This window comes from Triturus cristatus, chromosome 5_1 (genome assembly GCF_964204655.1).
Source record: "Triturus cristatus chromosome 5_1, aTriCri1.1, whole genome shotgun sequence".
Lineage (NCBI taxonomy): Eukaryota > Metazoa > Chordata > Amphibia > Caudata > Salamandridae > Triturus > Triturus cristatus.
The window spans coordinates 499983461-500000817 of NC_140587.1; positions in this window are offsets into that span (position 1 = coordinate 499983461).

Consider the following 17357-nt stretch of genomic DNA (forward strand, 5'->3'; position numbering starts at 1 on the left):
CATAGTTTTCAACATTAGCAGGCATTTTATTATCTTACAAAATGGATATCTAATATTGATGTGTTGTTCATGTTATTATCTTCTAATTTATTCGAACACTACTTACATATAACTTGGCATATAGCCAAGTCAAACCGTTCTCTACAAATAAATACACAGTTAACTTTTGCCATTTATCATTATTTACTTTTTCACTTTTTACATATAAGTCAACAGTCTGGGCCCGATTCACAGAACTAACTTAAGACAAAATCCTAAACTTACTACCAATTTGGTATTCACAGAAGGCACTTACTCATTTTGGTATTCACAGAAGACACTTACTCACTTCGGTATTCACAGAAGTTAGGAGTCCTAACTTTAGGACTCCTAAATGCCTTCTGTGAATACCGAAAGTCTTAAAATTAGGATTTTTCTCAGTTTAGGAGTCCTAAAGTTAGGACTCCTAACTTTACTACCACTAAAGTGAGAGAAATCCTAATTTTAAGGCTTTCAGGATTCACAGAAAGCATTTAGGAGTCCTAAAGTTAGGAGTCCTAACTTTACTACTACTAAATTGAGAAAAATCCTAATGTTAAGGTTTTCGGTATTCACAGAAGGCATTTAGGAGTCCTAAAGTTAGGAGTCCTAACTATACTACTACTAAACTGAGAAAAATCCTAATTTTAACACTTTCGGTATTCACTGAAGGCATTTAGGAGTCCTAAAGTTAGGACTCCTAACTTCTGTGAATACCGAAATGAGTAAGTGCCTTCTGTGAATACCAAAATGAGTAAGTGCTTTCTGTGAATACCAAAATGGTAGTAGATTTAGGATTTTGTCTTAAGTTAGTTCTGTGAATCGGGCCCTCTGTGTTTAAATCTGTTGTAAGTACATCGGCAACATATACAAATATACTCTGGATTTTTAGACAACACTGTGTTAAACCATTTTGTGAATGGTATACCTAGATCATTTCTCAAATACTTATTCTGCTTCTAAAACATATATTCAGCAACTCTCAAACAAAAGTTACCCTCCACATGAAGGTAGCACCATAACTCTTGAGGCTTTCTGCACTATTAATCCTCCTCAATTGAAAAGAAAAACATGTTTCAAGAAAAAAGTCCACCTTCACCATATATACGACATTTCCATCAGCCTTACTGAACACGGATCACCTTCAAGCCTTCTTTACAATAATATATACCTCTCTGCATCTTCAAATAAACTCAAAAGTCCCACTGTATATATAGCTATCCGAACCACAAGAACCATATCTCACCATCTAAGCATATGCTAAGCGTTCATATAAGTTAAAAACCACATGGACAAACACTTCCCAATATATACCTAACACGTATGATTTTTTTCTAATTAATATAGAGGCAGACAACATGTTCTCATCTTTTATTTGTGATACACCAGTGGTTCCCAAACTTTTCACTCCTAAGGACCCCCATTGAGTCACTACTGGAATCTGGGGCCCCCAACCAATTTGTATGATTTAAATCTCAAACATTAAAACTATAATTCGAAGAAAAATACCACACACGTGTGCACATCAAACAAAGACTGACTTGAATTACTAAAGATTTTAGATTTTTATATTAGAAATATTTGCAAAAATTGAAAAAACCTAATGGGAAGGTTGGTGCTGTATCTTGCGACTAACTTTTCATTGTTTGGTTTTATTTCGCCATCCGAGGCTCCTGCTACTGCCAATGCTGGGCTGGAAACCTAAAGCTGCTCTGGCGAATGTTGTCAGACCAGTCCCCGTACAGTGCACAAGTGCAGCGAGTGAGCCTGACCACTACAAAGGGGGCTTTGGGGAGCTCTCCCCCAAGAATATTTTGGGGGAAATGGTGCATTTTACAAAACATTTGTCATTTTATTTTAAATTGTATTAGCGTTTAAAGCATAGTAAACAATGACCTTACTATGCACCATGATACAACAATCTTTTGTCAATCTTCAATGGTTTACAATCTTCAATGATTCTCTCACTACTACCCTCCAACAGTGCCTCTCATCTCTCCATAGCCCCACTGTCACATGTATTTAATTTATTTTATAGCACCTGTCATACCACTGTAGGGTATAATAGCACTTTACATCACACACAAAGAGAGACCATGAATCATATGTGTGTAAATCAGTGAATAGAAAATGTTACATAAGGCAAAGGGGACTACAAGGTGTAGGATTCACATGTCATCCATACTGGTAGGTATTTTTTAAGAGTGCTTGGTCTGGAGAAGCAGAAACTCAGGATTCAGAATATAACATAGGGATTAACATTGACATGAATAATAAGGATTTATTTCTACCCAAACAAACCTTTTTAGCAGCATCAGGATAAAGAAAGACTGGGAAAAAGCATAACTTACTAACTTGTACTGTTCAGTTTGCATGCAGCTCTTTGATGGCAGTTCATAGCTCACTGTGCTAAACTACGATTGGAACTTGTGAACTGCTCAATAACAAAAGAATCTCTGTAGCAAAGGCAGGAACCCACTGAGCTATGCACAAAACAAAATACTGTTTTTTTTTTAAATGCATGGTAGACATTCTTTGTATCAGGCATATTAACCACCAGTGCTTCCTAAGATGAGTCAAAGCTGCCACTGGACAAAACCTCCATCTCTCTACAGCAGGTACATTAATCACCGGAGTTATCTTGACACTTTTATTGCTACCCAAAAACTGCTGATTATTCAAGAAACTTTGCAGTGCTTTTAAAACTGCTGCCTGGGGACCCCCTAGGAATGTGTCACGGACCCCTGGGGGTCCGTGGACCCCAGTTTGGGAACCACTGTGATACACTATTTCTGTTTAATGATGTTACTAAAAGTACTACAACTACCAGAATGAAAATAACAGATGTTTCAATTCTGCACATCATGTTTAGACCTATAAAACATTTAGGTTCTCACTGCAACTTTCCACAAGAATATAGAGCTATTTAAAATATTTAAAAAAAACAATACAAGGTAATAAAGAGGCATTAATTCATTTTTCTCTTACTTCCCAAACCACTAATCTCTAATATACCCTCTACTATATACAGGTCATCTATTATATTTTTTCACTTTACTATGATACTCCTTTTAATCAACCTCCCATATGCATCTTCATTTCTAATGAACATTTTTAAAATAATTGCAAAGTAATATACATACTAGTGAATTGAGTTTGTAGATTATATTGTTGTTTTAGCTCTTTCTGGATAGTTTTGACACTGTTAAGATTTGTAAAAACCAAGCACAAGACTGGTACACTACTTTCATACAAAGCAAGTCTAAAATGGCAACTTCTACAACTTTCCACTCTATCATCTTGAGAAAGGCAGCAAATGAAATCATGTTTTTCATTTTTAACTACTGTATCTCCACTTGTGAATGGTAAGCATCTGTTAACCCTTTCCCTCTGTTTCACGATGAAGTTCCTGTCTGTGAGTTTGCGTGATGTTTTCATGATCTTTGGGGAAAAATCGCGAAAAGAAAATAGGAGTTTAAACCTATATCTAGTTTCATTTGCCTGAAATTTAAATATTACACAACAGTTTATTGCATAGTCCCGAGTTGGAAATTAAAACATGCCATTACTTACATTGTGTCATCACATGTCAGGAACATGCTGCTTCCAAATAAGATACAGAAGCATATCCATATCTGTATACCATTTCTTTTCTTAAACAGCAGCCAATAATAAGACTTCTTCCTAAGGCACCCAACACACTACCTAATTTAATTCACATTCACGCTGACAGCATCCAATAAAAAATATATATTTTTTTTTAAACACCTCTATTTTAATTGATTTTCCTTGGGAAAACTACCTTGTTAAGCTCCAGACTTCTTCTGCCTATTATTGCTCCTTCACTTCAAAATGCTTAGAGTATGGATTGTGGGAAACAGCTATATCTATTGGGCTAAAGAGACTGCAAAAAAGAGAGGTATTGACAGGGACTTGGGCTTGCCAAACGTGCAGATTACTTGGTTTGGCCAGAAAGAATTAAAGTTTCATCAGTTGCTGGCTTTGGTTAAATTCATTGTGGATTCTGAAGCTTCTCACCTCATGATTGTGCACTGTAGTGAAAATGACCTAGGCACATTGACTGGGGTAGGGCTGGAAATCCTAATGGAGGATACCTATGCAAAACTGATGTTGTTTTGCCCTCAAACTGTCTTCGTGTACTCTGATATATGCCAAAGACAGAAATGGAAGTGGTCAAATCAATTATGACCACAGATTGACATAGCCAGGAAACATGTTAATAAAACAGTTTTTGCATTCTTTAGAGGCCATCGCATGGGCTGTATCTATAACAACAATTTGTGTTTTGACATGCATGGAGTTAATAGAAATTATGGAGTGCATTTTACAGATGAAGGCAACAGGGTGTTTCTAAGTAACCTGAAACTCTGCATCAGGACTTATGTGTAGCAGCCATATACAAACAACCAACACAACAGCACTTGTCAGAGCCACCCTAGTACCCAAAGTATTGTGAATGTATTTTCTAAAAGGTATTTTTTTCTTCAATTTTTGACAATCTTTGTGACGACGTCATGAAATCGGAAAACAAAAACAAACATTCAATGGCCACCAACACATCCAAAAATAATATGTAAAAAATCCATTCTGAACATTGCCCTACACATATTACTATATACATACTTCTTACAAAGCATTTTTAAACTTATATTATTCTACTTATTTTCAGACCTATTTTCCGTTGTTGCGGTTATTCAGAATGTTGAGATGACATTGTTAACTGTGACGATTGCGCCTTTTCCATAAAGTGAAAACACATATATGCACACATATTACAGTATTTTATATACTAGGGGTTTATTACTGGACACTTCAAATTCATGTTTTTCGATTGCATTTCTTGAACAACCATCTCTAAAATCACAATGACATTGGTAATTGTGATCCCCATGGTTACATTGCGAAAGCAAAAAGCAAAAGCAGGAATTCAATAGCCACAACCACATAAAAAAAATAACAATATATTAATTTTTAACCATCACAGTAGATAACTCAATATACAAATAACTCTATGAAAATATTTATCAGAATCTCAATATGTATATAACAGTGCATATTAATGATTCACTGATATATTTTTTTATATTTCCACCAATAATTGTGACAACGTTAATAGTGAAATATCCCCACGAGGGTACATAGGGGGCTGCATTGGCTGTTGTGACGTCATCATGAATATCACGGGTGATTAAAAAAAATCTATTTTCGACACATAACTTGAGTCACTAACACCCCCATTTCTCAAACATGGGGTCAGAGTGTCTCCACCCTGACCCCTCATGTGGGCTTACCACAAATTCTCAGCCCTGGGAACCTTTCCTGATAGATAAACACGCGGCCACAACTTTCAGTTCAGATTGTATCCAGCCAATCAGAAAATTCCCTTTGGCACCTGCATTCGCTATTCATCGTGAAACATTTGCAAAATATCCATGAAGAAACATCACTATAATTTTAAACCTATATTTCTCAACAGCTGCCAAACTAATTTACACCAAATAAGCAAAAAAGCACTTCTTTGAACCGGCATCTATCTCCCTGCCAAATTTGGTGTGAGGCCGTTTAGGGGTTAGGGCTGTAGGTGTGGCTAAATGTTCCTATGGGAATTAAAATTACAAACGCAATCTTTTTTTGTACCCTAAATTCTCAGTCCCCACTGCACGGTTCACCCCCATACTTTCCATAACAATAAAACCCTCCTTAACACTTTTTGGGAAAATTTCATGCAGATTGGTCAAACGACGCCAAAGTTATTGCCAAGTGAAAAAGATATATATATACATACATACATACATACATACATATATATATATTATATATATATATATATTATATATTCACTGAAAAAAACATAGGTTTCAGGGGCGTTATAGTTAGCTGGACTTTTCACTCGTACAAAACCATTGAAATTCCCCCGTTACAGTTAGTTCAGCTAACTATAACTCGCGCGCCCGCAATGCACTGCTGATGACGTCACATATTACATCACTCATGACATGGTCAGTGACATCACTCATGATGTCACTGATTACATCTCAAATGACATCACTGATGACATCACTGAAGACATCATCCAGTGAATGTCTGTTTTTCTGAAAATTACATATGTTTTATAATTGTATGTCTCAAGGTCGATGGAAGAATAAATGGATATATAAGTGTCTAAATGGATGATTTGTTTTTGAAAAATTGATTGTATAACTGACTGATTAAGTGTATCTTAGTGAATACATGGCTTAGTGAGTAATGTTTAAATATGTAAATATCTGTATCAGTCTCTCACTTTGTGTATAAGTGGCTGCATGGCTTGGTGAATAGCTACATGAGTGTCTATATAGGTTATTAGTTGGTTTTTTGAGTATCAGTATGAGTGTCTGAGTGTCTGTATGGTTCGGTGGGGGTATTACATAGTGCATAGGTGCATGAATGAGTGACTCACTGTTTGTATGTGTTGAAGATAGCATGTGTGCAGGACTGTATGGGTGGATGAGTGTGTGCATGGGTATGTTAGTGAGTGAATGACTGTCTCAATAGTGTCTTTATGAGTAACTACATATGTGACTATTGGTGTATATAAGTGAGTATATGTGAGAGTGAGAGATTGAAAGAGTTCCTGTATGAATAAGTTTGTGTTTCTATAAGTGATTGTTTAATAGACTAAGTATGTGTAAGTTTCTGTAGAAGTAAGTGTGGTGGTGTGTGTATAACTGTATATGCAAGTAAATGGATGTTTGATTCTTTATTAGCATGAGTGACTATGTGTGTGAGTAACTCTATGGATGAGTGGCGTTGTGTAGCAGGATGTATAGGTGTATGAGTACATATGATGAGTGAGTACATGTATGAGTGACTGTATAGGACTGTTGGTGAATGAGTCGATGTGTATGTGGATCTTAGAATTACTGAATAGGTTGTTGTAACTGATATTGGTATGTCCATTGTTTTGAAAATGTTAGTTTCTATTTTTGAATGTGTGTATGAAAGGTATATTAGGGAGAGAGGAGGTCTGCCACTCTATCACAAGGATGATGTCATCAGTGATGTCATTTGAGATGTCATTAGTGATGTCATGAGTGATGTCACTGACCATGTCATGAGTGATGTAATATGTGACGTCATCAGCAGTGCATTGCGGGCGCGCGAGTTATAGTTAGCTGAACTAACTATAAAGGGGGAATTTCAATGGTTTTGTACGAGTGAAAAGTCCAGCTAACTATAACGCCCCTGAAACCTATGGTTTTTTCAGTGAATTTCTAAGGTTTTTTAAACGCTAATTCCTAACTATAACGTGCCTGAAACCTATGGTTTTTTCAGTGAATTTCAAAGGTTTTTTAAATGCTAATTTCTATCTATGCCTACAAAGATAGGACATGTGAAGAAAGAAGAAAAAAGGCACCGAAAGGAAAAAAAGAAATGCAGAAAGAAGCAACAGAATTCCTCAAAGACGAAAAAAAGTGCAGGAAGAAGGATAACGTGCAGAAAGAACAAACAGAAGAGCAGAAAGAAGCCTTGTTGCAAAATCATCCTGTACCCTCAACTTTTTCAGATGGATACTGGTGGTAACTGAGTCAGACTAACCAGTCCTAGAGCCAGTGCTATGTTAAAAGACACTCAGAATACAGTGAAAACAGCTACATACACTAGGGAACACTATGCGTTGGTGTCCCCCTGTGATCAGCATGACCGCCTCTGTAAGCTCCTAGTATATAATGGGGCAGGGATTAAAACTACCTCTTAAAACCGCCACAGGGCGTGTTTGCACACGTCACCTCAGGTCCCGTCCCCTCACTTCCCCACTGTGTAAACACACCCTGTGGCCGTTTTAAGTTGGGAGATTAAGTCCCCTTGAATCCTGATGGTCACTAGGGTCCAACTAGACCACTAGGTACCTCCAGTAAGCGCCACAGAGCTGCGTTGCAGAGAGATGTAGAAAGGGTCACGGCCTAGACCACCTCTCTGCAACGCAGCCCAGTGTCGCTTACTGGAAGCACCTGGTGGGCTAGTTGACCCGCAGGGTCCCTCAGGATTGATGGGGAATTATTTCCCCAACTTAAAACGCGCCACAGGGCTTGTTTGCACACATCACCTCAGGCCCCGTCCCCTCACTTCCCCACTGTGTAAACACACCCTGTGGCCGTTTTAAGTTGGGAGATTAAGTCCCCTTGAATCCTGATGGTCACTAGGGTCCAACTAGACCACTAGGTACCTCCAGTAAGCGCCACAGAGCTGCGTTGCAGAGAGATGTAAAAAGTGGCACGGCCTGGACCACCGCTCTGCAACGCAGCCCAGTGGCACTTACTGGAAGCACCTGGTGGGCTTGTTAGCCCCCAGGGGCCCTCAGGATTGAAGGGGAATTATTTCCCCAACTTAAAACGCGCCATAGGGCGTGTTTGTACACGTCACCTCAGGCCCCGTCCCCTCCCTTCCCCACTGTGTAAACACGCCCTGTGGCCGTTTTTTAAGTTGGGAGATTAAGTCCCCTTGAATCCTGAGGATCCCTAGGGGCATAATAGCCCACTAGGTACGTCCAGTAGGCGCCATTGCAGAGAGGTGTAAAAAGGGGCACAGCCTGCACCACCTCTCTGCAATGCAGAGCAGTGGCGCTTACTGGAAGCACCTGGTGGGCTAGTTGGCCCCCAGGGTCCCTCAGGATTGAAAGGGAATTATTTCCCCAACTTAAAACGCGCCACAGGGCATGTTTGCACACGTCACCTCAGGCCCCGTCTCCTCCCTTCACCACTGTGTAAACGCGCCCTGTGGCCATTCTAAGTTGAGAGATTAAGTCCTCTTGAATCCTAAGGGTCCCTAGGGTCAAACTAGCCCACTAGGTACCTCCAGTAAGCGCGACAGAGCTGTGTTGCATAGAGGTGTAAAAAGGGGCGTGGCCTCAGAACACCTGTCTGCAACGCATCTCTCTGGCGCATACTGGAGATACCTGTTGGGCTAGTTGGCCCTCAGGGACCCTCAGTATTGAAGGGGAATTAATTCCCCAACTTACAACTGGCCAGGGGGTGCGTTTGCAGAGTGCTGCAAGGAGGGGGCGTGGCCTCCAGCGCGATGCCGGTCTTTTATTTATTTTATTTTTTTAAGAAGGAGGGCTGTGTGGCCCCCCTTCCTTTTCTAATTTACTGGCCCTGGGGACCCCATCCCCCAGGGCCTGCACCCTAATTTCTTTTGTTGAAAAAAAATTAATTTGGCCCTCCCAAGGCCTTAATCGGCCCCGGGGAACCCAACCCCCGGGTCATGGCCTTTTTAAAAAAAAATCTTTAGGAGGGGGCTGCGTTGCCCCCCTCCTCAGGCCACTTATGGCCCCGGGGACCCCATCCCCCGGGGCCGGCCTTTGTTTTTTATTATTTTTTAAAAATATATATTAATAGAAACACCTAGGACATGCTGAACAAACCGTATGTACCTATCACCATGACGATTTGCGTGATATTCATTAAAAGGCGACTATGCATAGAATGAATCTACATGGAATGTATTTACACCGCTAGTGAAGCTCTGACGTGTCTGACGCTCTACCGTGCCTAATTCCGGCACCCCCGCCGGTGGGTACTCTCCCAGTAGACACCCTTGTCATTTATTTATACAAACATGGGTAGCTATTGACGGGCACATTTAATATAGACGCACACCAAGCCATTCAAAGGGGATTCAACAAAAATTCAACCAAACTATGCAAGAAACCCCCCTCTCGGTTAATAAAACACACATCCACCGCCGGATGTGTAATACTTTTTATTTTACTCTCTGGAAAGGAGACAAACCTCTCTTGAGAGTCACAGCGTGCTCCTTGCTGAGCCCAATGCTGTGTTACACCCACCAGTGCCCGCCTAGTGCCTCACACCTCTGTGTTGTATTCCACCAGCTAGTGCGTATGCTATGACACTCTCTAGCCCATGTGCACTGTAACACCACCCCGTGAATATGTCATGCCACACTTGCCTTCGCACGGGTTATATTGCCCCATCTAACGTGCCTTCCTCGATGTCTATGTTATAACGCACAGCGCTATGCCATACATATTACAATCTGGGATCCATATCTTTGTCACAGTGCATAGGCAACGTTACACTCCCCAGCATATATTTTATATTACAACTTTAGAGACTAGTTAGGTTACACAACACTCCCCTGTGCATATTACACTCCAAGGCGCATATCGCATAGCACGCGCTAGTGCCTGTGCTATCTCGCGCTCTCCAATGAATCTGTCATTGCGCACAATGTATTGCATATTATATTTCACGCCCTGGTTCATCTTATATCACACTTTTTGGTGCATAGTTTATACCATATACTATATCTAGTTTTCATTTTCAACCGTGCTCTCAGGACTATGTTCTATATAACACTACCTACCCTTTTCACGGGCATTACATTTTGCGATGGGGGTGGAGGGTCAGGGGGTGTTTCTGCCAAGTGAGCTCGGAGTCACAGTCACAAACGTACTCTTCTTCCTGAATAAAAGTGAGATTATGCTGCATACTTGTTCATATTTTAAGTAGTTCGCACAGACACACATTTTAAAAACAATAAAGTTCCTAATACCCATTTTCTCAAAACAGTTAGCTTGCTGCCCCATCCACCTCCTCCCTATCCTCTGTTGTCTGAATCCATGGACTAGCCTCCTCCCTCCTGCCATGCATGGTCTGATGTGCTGCCGCTTCCCTCCATTTAGCATGATGTACCAGTCCACTCCTCCTGTCCTCAATTGCCCAATTCTATGGCCCATCATTGACCTCCTGCTTAGCCTCTGTGCTTAGCTTGCTGCCCTATTCTCCTTCCCCCTGCCCTCCGATGTCTTTGTGCATGCCCCTGCTCCATCCTTTTTGCCCACCATGTTCCATGGACCTGCCACTCCTATTTACTCTGAGTGTTCTGTTGAGCTGCCACTCCCCTCCCACCTGCTAGCATTGTCAGATGACTGGAACCTGTCCCTGCCTTCTCCACCCTCCTGTCCTCCATGGTCCATTTTACTGCCACACCCTTCTGCCCTCCCTGGTCTGTTGTGCTGCAACTGCTCCTCCTGCCTGCCCCATGCGGTCTGTTGTGAGGCCCCTTCCCATGAACTCTCTTGTCTGTGCCCAGGTCCTGACCCTCCCTTCTATCCTCCATGGTCCTTTGTGCATGCCCCTGCACCCTCCTTCTTGCCCATCATAGCCATTGTGCTGCCACTAACCCTCCCGCTTGCCATGCATGGTCTTCTGTGCTGCCATTGCCCCTCCCACCTTCCCTGTGTGGTCAGCTAGCTGCCCCTGACCCCCCCACCTTCCCTCCATGGTCTGTGTGTATGCCACCATAGTCTCATTGTTGCTCTCCATGGTGTGTCTTCTTTCTAGTGCCTATCCTGCCTGACCTCCATGGTCATCTTGCTGCTCCTGCCCTGCCCCCTTGCCCCTAGCCCTGTGTTTCCATGTGCAGACCCCTATTTCCTCCCTCCTGGCTTGTCTGTTCCATTGTAATGCCCCTGATCCGTCCCTCCTGCCCTTTATGGTCTGTTATGCTGCAGATTTATCTCCTGTCGGTCCATTATGGTCAGCTAGTTACCATTGCCTCTTTCCCCTCTGTTTCAGTTGTCCATGTGCATGGTCCTGTCCCCTGCCTATTGCTTTCTATGGATTGTTGTGCTGCACTCCCATCCTGCATGCGCTGTGTGGTGTATTGTGCTGCTGCAAACCCTGATGCCTGCCCTGTAGGGTCAGTTTGGTGCACCTCTCCATGTCCCTCCTGTCCTCTGTTATCCGAGTCCATGTCCCTATCCCAATTCCTCCTGCCTACCATGATCCAATGTACCATACTTGCGAACATTTTGAACTTGGTAAGAGGGAGATTTTGGAAAAAAACTGGGGTATAGATTTTCCCCTTTGAGTTACATTGAATAAGAGGAGATTGTAGACAGGAGACAGATCAAATAAAGCCCATTTGAGCTTAAAAACATTGGACGTTTCTGGCTGAAACAGGTTTGTTGGCATGTATGGTTGTACTACCACTGCCTCTTCCTTCTGCCCACAATGGTCTATTATATTGCCACAGCCTCTCTTGCCAGTCCTGTATTGTTGGTTTTTGCCCCTGCCCCCCTTTCCACTGCCCTCCATAGTCTGTTGTGCTGCCACTGCCCTTCCTGCCTGCCCAGTGTGGTCAAATTGTTGCCTCTGCACTCTCCTACCTGCCTTCAATTTTCAGAGTCTGTGCCCCTGGCCTCTGCCTCTCAACAGTATCCCAATGAACAACTAGATTGCTAACATACTATATTTATTACAAAAGTGTGGAACGCCTGATGTCATCTTGATGTAATCAAAACTGTAATACCTAGAGTATTTCCTTTAGAAATTACATATATGAGAGGGTCTTGTGAACCAGGTTGGAGTTTCTGCTTCAGCTCATCATTTTGTGATTCTGGTCAAATCACTTAATCTCCCCATGACTACAACCAAAATGAATTTGATCTTGTGTGATGTAACCAATGCTCATGTAAAGCACTCCAATACCTGACAAGTCTGCACTATATAAAACTGCAAATACACAAATAATAAGTGTTTTGCACACTTCTGTCATTGGGTTACATGTGGGCTACATCTGGGTGATATTTGTGCTGCATTTGGGCTCTTTTGTCTCTGGTGGCCATCTTGGGAGATTTATTTATAATGAAGTTTCCTACTTTCCTCATTTAAGTCTGCTGCTGGTATTAAAAGTGCATGTTTCAGTCTGCATATCAGAATTTTTTAATGAAATAGAAGAGGATTTGAGAAGTCACTCAAAATGTGCCCTAATTTTTCTTTCTTCAGCACTTATCATAATTTCTATGGCAAAATGAACCCCCTCATTGTGTTCCTTTTTACATTAAATGTTTTAAGTGTTACCAGTTAATTCCAATCAAGATGGCTTCAGGTGTGCCATACTTTTGTCATAAGTAAGACTGTTAGTGGTCTAGTTGTTTGTTAGAACACTCTGGGACATTCTGTCATTGGGCTATACTCGGGCTACATCTGGGTGATATTTGGGCTACATTTGGGCTCTTTTGTCTCTGGTGGCCATCTTGGGAGATTTATTTGTTATGAAGTTTCCTAATTTCCTCATTTATTGCAGTGTCCTCAAGTAGGAAATACTTTCAGTTTTTTACTTTGGTTCCATCAAGAAGGCATTCAGATGTGTCACACATTTGCCATAAATTCTGAATATTAGCACTCTAGTTGCTCATTAGATCACTGTAGTAAAGCTACTGCTCACCAGGGAAGTCTGCTGCTGGTATTGAAAGTGCATGTTTCAGTCTGCAAGTCAGAATTTTTTTATGAAATAGAAGAGGATTTGAGAAGTCACTCTAAATGTGCCCTAATTTTTCTTTCTGCAGCACTAATCACACTTTCTATGGCAAAATGAACCCCCTCATTGTGTTCCTTTTTAAATTAAATGTTTTAAGAGTTACCACTTTATTCCAATAAAGATGGCTTCAGGTCTGCAATACGTTTGTCATAAGTAGGACTGTTAGCGCTCTAGTTGTTCTTTAGAACACTCTGGGAAGCTGCAGTAGAACGCAAAGGAATCAACTGACAGTCTCTGCCCTTGTTAGATGTGCATGTTTTACTGAGAATGTCAGACTTCATTCTCACATGACTGAGAAAGATAATGTGAATTTACAGAAAATATGCTCTCAGTTTCGCTTATAGTTCACCTTCCAAACCTCTGTGGGAAAAGCATGAGAAAATAGTTTACTCTCAAACATGATTCATGATATCACAGCAGAGGCTTTTTCACATGGTAAAATCACCTTAGAACACACCACAATTCCAAAAATGAGTATGGTGCCATCAACAAATGATTTATAATGTAACTAAAGTCTTAAAACCTTCTATTAACTGCAATGCTTTTTAATGAGGTGCTATAATGTATATTGGTCCGAAGATGGCTGCCAACACTTCTTGGATGAAGTGCTGACAGCCAATCAGATCTCACGATGAGATGTGTGGTTAGGCTCCGCCCAGATATATCTATCTTTTTAACTCTAATTTTCTCAGGAACTACTCAACGGATTTACACCATTTAAGCAAAAGGCACAAGTCTGAACTGAGGACTACCTCTTTGCCGAATTTGGTATAATTCCGTTCAGCAGTTCGGGCTGTAGCTGCGTCAACAGGTCCTATGGGAAAGTGCATGGGGAAAACGCGTTTTGGGACCCCCCCTTTTTTCTCGGCCCTCGCTTGACGAATCCCCGTGAAATTTTCAGGATAGGAGCGGAGCGGAGCTGGCCAAAAGTTTGGAAAATGTTGCTAAGATTCGTCAATCGGCTCCAACGTTATTCCAAATAGAATGTTGCGGATTTCCTATGGGAAATAGGTCCTAACTATAACTAAGGGTGAGCGCAGTGCTCCGCTCTGCCCACGGAGTGTGCGTAGTACTGCCCACTTCACGCTGCACAAAGTAGGCGTAGCAGGGGCAGACTACGCACACCCCGCGGCAGAGCAGAGTTGCCCACCACCCGCCTCCCTCCCGCCCTCATTTTACAATTATTAGATACATTAGATAAAGAATAATTACTTACCTGAGCTGCCGCGTCCCGGGGCTCCATCTTGCTGCTTCCTGGATAGCTTCTTCCTCACTAATGCGCATGCGCGGGCGCCCGCGCATGCGCATTTCTCCCGCGTGTTTGCAGAGATTTTTAACATTTTCGCGATAATTTGCGAAAGTGAATTTTGCAAATTCCACCCACCCCTAATAAGTGACAGAGTATGTGTATAGCTGTGTCAGTGAGTGAATGAATGTGTCAGTGGTATATGGGTGAGTAAATGGAAATTCTACAGGCGGTACAGGTGAGTGTTGGAGTATATGATTGTATGTGTGAGTAAGGGATTGTGATAGTGGCTGTATGAGTTAGTGAGTGTGTGTGTGAGGGACTGTACGGGTGAATGAGCATGTGTTTGTATCTGTATGAATAAGTGAGTGGGTATGTGTATAGCTGTATAGGCGATTAAATGGATGTCTGAATGACTCTATAGGTGATGAGCAGGTATGGGAGTAGCTCTATGAGTGAATTTCAGTGGGTGAGCGGTTGTATGGCTCTATGAACGGACATATCAGTGGCTGTATGAGTGACTGTATGGGTATGGATGTGCCAATGCTTTTGGAAATGGTAGTGTGGAAGTTCGAGTGGGTGAATCAAATGTTATATTGGGATATGAGTGGTACCTCAGAGATTCTGTGAATGATGTCATCAGTGATGTGATCAATGATGTCATTGGAGATGTTGTCAGTGATGTCATCAGTGATGTCACTGACCATGTCATGAGTGATGTGATATGGAAGGTCATCAGTAGTGCATTGCAGGGGCGCCAATTATAGAAGGGTCAGTTAACTATAACTGATGAATTTCTCTGGTTTTATATGAGTGAAATATCAGCCTAACTATAACGTCCCTGTAACCTTTGTTTTTTCCAGTGAACGTCTAACATTTTTCAATTCTATTTCCTAACTATGATGGCCCTGTAACCTTTGGTTTCTTCAGGGAATTTCTAGAGTTTTTTAAATGCTAATTCCTAACTATAACATCACTGTAACCTTTGTTTTTTTCAGTGAGTTTCTAAGGTTTTTTTTATAAATTCCATTTCTTAATTCAATGTCCATTTTTTGTTCAGTGAGCCTCTAAGATTTTCGTATTTTCTTTCTAAAATTGGAAATTGAATCTTATATTGATATTATATAGGGCTCATTTTTTGATTTGGCATGTGTTTATCAGAAAGTACTTAAATACATGGTTTTATTGCTATGCATTTTTGGAGTCGGCACAACATTGTTGCATTTACTGTGGGGAATCTGTGATCAGCAAATGTATTTCACATGCTGAAAAATACACCTGAAGACTGTGATGGCAATGAACTAGGAACATTGGCTGGGGTAGGGCTGGAAATCCTAACAGAGAATACCTTTGTGGAATTGATCTCGCTTTTCCCTCACTTTGTCTTGGTGTACTATAATATATGCCAAAGACAGAAATGGAAGTGGTCAAATCAATTCTCTCCACTGATTGACAAAGCCAGAAAACATGTTAATTAAACTGTTTCTGCTTTCCTCAGAGGCCATAACAACATTCTGCACTTTGACATGCATGGAATTTATAGAAGGATGGAGTGCACTTTAGAGACAAAGGCAACAGAGTTTTTCTAAGTAAACTGATACTCTGCATCCGGTCTTGTGTGTAAATGTCATATGCACATGATCAACACAAAGGCTCTTGTCAGAGTCTCACTAGTACCTGAAATACTGTTAATTATCTTTCAGTTTTTGGGAATCTTCCTCACGACATTGCGATGGTCGTGGATACTTCACAAGAATGGAAAACAAAAACAGACATTCAATGACCACTAGCACATCCAAAAATAATAAATACAAAAATCTATTCTAAACATTGAGCTACACATATTACTATATTCATGCTTTTTTAAAAACATGTTTAAACGTATGTTTTGGTATTAAGTTTCTTTAAAATCCTTATTTAAGACCTATTTTCCATTTTTGTTGGTATGCGGGAAGTCGTGATGACGCCGTTAACTGCGATTATTTCATGTCTTTCGTACTGTGAAAAGCACATATATGTACACATATTACAGTATTTTACACACTAGGGGTTTATTACTGTACACTTTAAACTCATGCTTTTCTAGTGTATTTCTAGAACAACCATCTCTAAAACCTATTTTCAGTTTTTGCGGTGAGGCCGGAGATCACGATGAGGTCGGTTATCGCGATCCCGGTGTATACGTCGCGAAAGCAAAAGCAGGAATTCAATAGCCACCACTACATAAAAAAATTATAACTATATAAACAATTCTAACCATCACACTAGATCACTCACTAACAAAATAACTCTATAAAAACATTTATCAGAGTCTTAATATCTCTATAAAAATGCGAACTACTAATTCACTGATTTTTTTAAATATTTCCACCAATATTCATGACGACGTCGGTAGTCATGATGTCCCCATGATGGTACACGAGCGTTGTGGTGAATATCGCACGCAATAAAAAAAAACTATTATGAACACATAACTTGTGTCACTAACAAACCCATTTCTCAAACATGGGGTCAGAGTATCTCCACCCTCACCCCTTATGTTAGCTTTCACACACATTTGCAGCCCCGGGAACCATTCTCGGACGATAAAATGGTGACCGCAACTTTCTGTTCAGGTTGCGTTCAGCCAATCAGAGCATTCCCATTGGCGTGTGCATTTGTGAATCATCGCAAAATCATTGTGAAATATCCGCAGCCAGAGATATATATATATTATTTTTACTTAAATTTCTCAAAAACGATAGAT